This window comes from Littorina saxatilis, linkage group LG1, assembly GCF_037325665.1.
Source record: "Littorina saxatilis isolate snail1 linkage group LG1, US_GU_Lsax_2.0, whole genome shotgun sequence".
Lineage (NCBI taxonomy): Eukaryota > Metazoa > Mollusca > Gastropoda > Littorinimorpha > Littorinidae > Littorina > Littorina saxatilis.
The window spans coordinates 95803774-95810054 of NC_090245.1; the positions used below are offsets into that span (position 1 = coordinate 95803774).

At 41.9% G+C, this 6281-nt stretch overlaps 1 long non-coding RNA gene across 1 annotated transcript; it reads left to right on the forward strand.

Moving 5' to 3' along the window:
- The first annotated feature begins 660 nt into the window (after positions 1-660).
- On the forward strand, positions 661-3324 carry LOC138946260 (uncharacterized). Its single transcript, XR_011449224.1, has 2 exons — positions 661-1117; positions 1300-3324. It is a non-coding gene; the product is annotated as an uncharacterized lncRNA (long non-coding RNA).
- The last annotated feature ends 2957 nt before the right edge of the window (positions 3325-6281 follow it).

A 6281-nucleotide genomic window follows, 5' to 3' on the forward strand; every position in this document is an offset into this window, starting at 1 on the left:
TTGACGTCAATTAATGCATCATGACGGCATGCCTCCCTGTAGTCTTTCTCTCTCGCGTGGTGTGTGTGGTCTCGGTCATTGTTATTTTGAGCGGGCCGAGACTATTTGGCAGTCGTGTCCCTGTAAGTAGGCTACATGCAGACACAGACAGATCTAGATCTAGTGTCTCTCTTTCTTGCACAGTGTCACCTAAGCTTACTGTGTGTGTGGGTGTGTATGTGTGACGGAGTGATTGAGTTTGTGTTACTGTTTGTCTATTTCTTACGTGAGCCTTGAAGGCTTCGCCTCTTGTTATATGTTATACTCTTACTTTCTCCCAAGCGCAAGACAAATTCTTCTCTGAAAATTGAAGCCAATAAAATTTGAGTTGAGTTGAGTTGAGTTGAGTAAAAGCAAGATTATTCACTCTTTCACAACCCATACAAAGCCGACACAGTTATGTCCGGAGTGTGTCTATTTTCTGCACATCAGGTACGGCAAGCAGCGGCTGTGGGGAACCGTGGGGCTCGCCATCTCTGCTGTCACGTGCACGTTCGTCATCAACCACTTGCGTCACGCAGGCAGGGCCTTCAGTTATGACGTCATGTTCTACATGTTCGGTGGGTTCTGCTTGCTGTCAACAGTGACTGCGTATTTCATGGAAATGGACGTGAAGTGAGTGTATTAAAGGACCAGACCACGCTGTTTTAGCGTCAAAAACGCTTCGAATCGTGTTCCTGCGCGACCGAACACTTCCCGATGTTTGCAGTTAGTTAGAAAACCACTTTCTTACCGTCTTCAACAATGTTTGGTTTACTTCGGAATCTTCTAAGGCCGTAATCCGACGAATTTTGTGACCGAAGCGACGGATTTCTTCTCCAAAACGACCCGCCATTGTGCCGCGTGATCTTCGCGAGACTGGCTTATGAATAAATTATCCGTGACGTCACACCGTGTGGGGATGGTTGTTTACCAACATGACAACAAGCGTAACTGCAGACGAAATTGAACCGTACATGTTCGAACTACCGGTTTCTCTCCTCGAATCAAGCATGAAAGATGAGGGTGGAGGCCACTTCCAGCAGTAGTGAAACAGTGACGATGAAAATTGCGACACTGTTTGTCTCAGCGATCAAAGGTAAACACGCCCGCTCTCTGTGCTGAACTTATCGTCTGCTTTCGAGTCTGTGCTATTTTTTCACTCTCGCCTTGTCAACGCACTCGCGAATAAGTGGGATATTGTTTAAGTGTTCATGCATTGCATTCACGAGTAAAAGAACAACAGCTCATCGCAGTTTTAACTGTTCTTGATTATTTCAGAGACTGGTGTCAGAGTGGCCACTGTACCTGTTGTATTGTGTGGGAGGGGCAGATTTGAGAGAGAGAGGAAGCTAGCCTGAGGTACATTGTAGAATGAAAACTTGCAGGGGAGCAAGAATGCATCACCAGCCACGAAGGTGTACATACAACTTTTTTTGAGGTGCCTATATTTGTTTGATTGTTAAATGTATGTATTTGTTGTTGTTTTTAAAGGCTATCAAGAAAACTGTTGTCATTTAAATTTGTAACACTCAGTCACATATAGTTTCACACACACACACACACAAGATTAACTCACTTGCATGCCCACAGAAGAAGTTTGCTCTTCACATTGTTCTGTTGTTGTTTTTATAATGTAATCATTGTAACATCAACACTCAGTAATAACCAATATTACAACACAATCACTTTTTCATCAGAACTCACTCACATACTACATGACTTTGTATTAAACCCTGGTTTATGGACACTTGCATTTGTACTTTGCATGGGAAAGCAGCCTGTAGCAGTCAAAGTCTGGGCACTGTTGCATTGTAGTCTTGCTGTGTATGCAGAGCTTTGTTGTAGCTGCCATAGACCAGTGTTGCCATAGGCCAGTGTTAGGATCACCACCCCCTCAAACAGCTCGTTCAGTTAACCTGATGCCTGTTTTAGACAGAAAAAAAAGTTACCACAATCAGCAGAACTTTCACCGGACAAAGGGCATCATTCTTTCATACTTTCTTTCTCATAGCTTTTTTTTGGTTTTTATAATCTCTTCATTACACTAAATAACATCCATCTTAAGACCTATTTTGAGCCTTAATTTAAGTTGACTAGTAATGATATTAATCATAATGTATTTATTTTTATAATGTACAAACTAGAGTATGTATGTGGATATGTGTGTGATGGTGCTGGTATGGATATGTGTGGTTTGGGTTATGTGTGTACTGATGTGTACATTTTATGTGTTTTGTATGTTTTACGAGTGCGATTTTATGTGATGTTATTCTGTACACCAGCCAAAACAAAATGTCTGGTATATTAGATAATAAACGCGCCTTTAAATTTATTAGCGACTACACCCCGTCACCCTCCAGTCCCCCCCCCCCCCCCCATTACACCCTACACTTTTAACATTGTATAAAAAATCATGCCCCAATATAGGTCCCTAGTTACCTGGGAGGACGTTAAGCTCCATAATCAACATCAACAACGTATTGAATTGAATTGAAAAGCTGGGGTTAGGAGGTCTAACTTCTTGAATTAAAGGTTTTTTTTTCTCAGGTGCATGTAGTTTTTTATTTGCTTGAAATCATGGTGTATTCTGGTTGTAAGAGAAGAGTCAATTTCCTTGTAAGCCTGCAAAATTAAAATTTGTCATTTTTGAAGTAGCCTACATTTTTGTAAGAGTCCAAAATAGTCCAGGATAAGGAGGAAAAACATAGGGTGGGTCAGGAAATCTGAAACATTGCATAGTTTTGTTTTGCCTATGTAGACACAAAAAGTACTTAGAGCACTTTTTCCCCCCCAAGAGAGCATAGCTTAGTTTTAATTATTTTAATGCCACTGTTAGCAAGAGGAGTACTACAGACAGCAATCAAACAGTGGGTTTTTTCTGTAGACATTGTTATTTCTGTTTAGGTGTTTCAGTAGTTTTCTATGCGGATAAATCATGCTGCATGATCACTAGAAACAATCCAGCTCTGTAGCATGCAAGTTTTTTAAAGGTTTTTTTCCCCATGTTACTCTGAGAGAAAAAAACAACCCACAGAGATAAAGTTGAACTGGCAGTTTGAAGCAGTGGTAATAACACAGAGTTGTGCTCTTCCTACAATCAATTTTTTTATGTGGATGATGATGTCCACACATGTACTTGGTTGTATTATTTTGCTAGACTATGTGTTTCTGTTAGATATATCTGCTCACATGATTGTTGTTCATAATTTGACATTACATTTACTGCTGATCAAAATGTATTGTTGGAATAGGTCTGCTTAATATTCTGACTGCAGTTTTGTAATAAAATCAAATAACACAGATGTTTTAAGTATCAAAGTGCTTTTCACACACACACACACACACACACACACACACACACACACACACACACACACACACACACACACACACACACACACACACACACACACACACACACACTCACACACTATGAGTATGACTGCAAACATGAATTTGTACTTGTATTAATTATAATTACTGTATTACAGAACCTGATCTGAAAAAAAGGACAACAGCAAATTATTCATGCAAGCTTGCTGTATTAACGATTTCTTTATCTATTTAATACAACACTGAATTAGATAACAACTATAACAACGTGTGTGTGTTTGTGTGAATGTCTATGTGTATATGGACGGACACTGATTAAACCTGAGACTCATCGATTACCCAGGTGAGTGTAAAAGAGGGAGAGAGAGAGGGAACTTTAAGGTGGGTGCATGGGGACGGACATATAGTAACAGATATATATGTTTTAATCTGTAATCTTAACACATGTGCTTAAAATTAGGAACAGATGCCATTCCACTACAAATACTGTCAGTCTGACAAAAACGCCCAGTGACACTGAACCCCTATCCCTTACAGAACACATTCAGTATACATGTACTCACTTCCTTTCGTCTGCGTTTAGTGAAAGCAGATCGTTCTGATGACATTGGTATCCGGTTTCTGACCTCCTGTGAGTGGTCAACAATTGTCGGAACTGGAACTGCGTTAGGCAACAGCTGTTTTGTGTGTGCCAGGTTTTCTTGCCGGCTTAACTGCGTTCGCATTGGAAGAAAGTGTCGCGAAACACACAACATCGTGTTGGCCGTTTCCAGTTAATCAGTCTTGCTGCAGAAGTTGTAAGCCCATCGGAAAAAGGTGACAACTGATGCCTGAACCTTTTTTCTATACTTCATAGCTATCAGCAGCCGTGCGCATTCCTTCGGCGTGCTGTTGATGCTCGATTTAGGCAAACGCCCACTTGAGCGTAAGCTGTAACTTTCGGTTTCCAAACACTAAGTGACGTCACAGCCGGTTCTCGTCTACTGGCGGCCATTTCGAAGTCTCGTTTAGCAGACGAATTTGGCGGAACGTTTTTAATTAAATCACAATGATTAAGCTACGAATCGGTGAATTTCTTTACATTTTTGGAATCTTTAGGTGCATTTCTCTAACCTTCAGTCATCGGTTAGTGGTTCTAATAACCTTTAAAACAGCGTGGTCTGGTCCTTTAAAGCTTTTCGTCTCATTGTTATCTGTTGGTGTTATGTTACTTCTGCATGCGGCGTATCGCTGTGTGTGTGTGTGTGTGTGTGTGTGTGTGTGTGTGTGAGTGTGTGTGTCTGTGTCTGTGTCTGTGTCTGTGTCTGTGTGTCTGTGTGTATGTGTGTGTGTGTCTGTGTGTGAGTGTGTGTGTGTGTGTGTGTGTGTGTGTGTCTGTGTGTGTGTGTGTGTGTGTGTGTGTGTGTGTGTGTGTGTGTGTGTGTGTGTGTCCTTCGCTGGGGGTATGCAATGCCTTGGCTGGTTGACTGTGCATTGCACTTCTACTTAATTTATGGTTTGTTTGTTTTGGACAGAAAGAGAGAGGAGGGAGAGAGAGAGAGATAAAGAGAGAGAGAGAGAGAGAGAGAGAGAGAGAGAGAGAGAGAGAGAGAGAGAGAGAGAGAGAGAGAGAGAGAGAGAGAGAGACAGAGAGAGACAGAGAGAGACAGAGAGAGAGAGAGAGAGACCGCGATTTTAAAAGTCAGAGTACCAGGGTCATAAACAAACTGGTGGACGAACGGGCAGACAGACAGCGAGATAAACACTACGACAGAGTGGTTCCTCTTCTGAACTTGCAATACCAACCAGAGAAAATACTATAAATCTAGTTGAACAAAAATGTCCTTGTACTGTTGTAGTGTTTCAGTATTTAAAAATATAACCTTTGTTTTCTTCTTTTTTTCCCCCGTCTTTACACCTGTTCCTTGTTCCCGTCTTTACACCTGTTCCTTGTCCCCGTCTTTACACCTGTTACTTGTCCCCGTCTTTACACCTGTTCCTTGTCCCCGTCTTTACACCTGTTCCTTGTCCCCGTCTTTACACCTGTTCCTTGTCCCCGTCTTTACACCTGTTCCTTGTCCCCGTCTTTACACCTGTTACTTGTCCCCGTCTTTACACCTGTTACTTGTCCCCGTCTTTACACCTGTTCCTTGTCCCCGTCTTTACACCTGTTCCTTGTCCCCGTCTTTACACCTGTTCCTTGTCCCCGTCTTTACACCTGTTCCTTGTCCCCGTCTTTACACCTGTTCCTTGTCCCCGTCTTTACACCTGTTCCTTGTCCCCGTCTTTACACCTGTTACTTGTCCCCGTCTTTACACCTGTTCCTTGTCCCCGTCTTTACACCTGTTCCTTGTCCCGTTGTGCACTCACTGCTCCATCCACATCTGAATTTCGTTCCGCTGCCAGATCTAGACTTACCTATTTTACAGACACTTTTATAATATAACCCTTCTTGTTTGATTTTTGATTTGTAACGTTAGCAGTCAATGTGTGTGACAGGGTGACACTGAATGGCCGAGGTGCACGATAAAGTTATCAACCGGTCGGGAGCCAGTAACGTTCTTGGACTGGTTGGAACTGAGATTCGTTGTGATTTTAACGAATCGGACCCCGCGGTTTGTTCTCTCCCGTTTCGGTGGTATCTACTTTGGTTTAAACAATGTTTATTCATATTTTACATGTTCAGGAAATGTATATCGACATAAGGTGAAAACAACAACCAGCCTACGGCTTATGGTGGTGTCTTCAAACAAATGTACAAGAAGAACACGGCAGACAGTCGAGTCAAGCCCTTACACAGTAAGCAAAAACAATCCGTACATTTTACACAAAATAGTATCCAAATTTATAACAGAAAAGAAAAAACAAAAAAGAAGGTGAGAAAAACACCAAAACACCTACTTCCGGTTCGTGCAAATCAGCCCTGGTTACATCTGTTTCTGACTGAT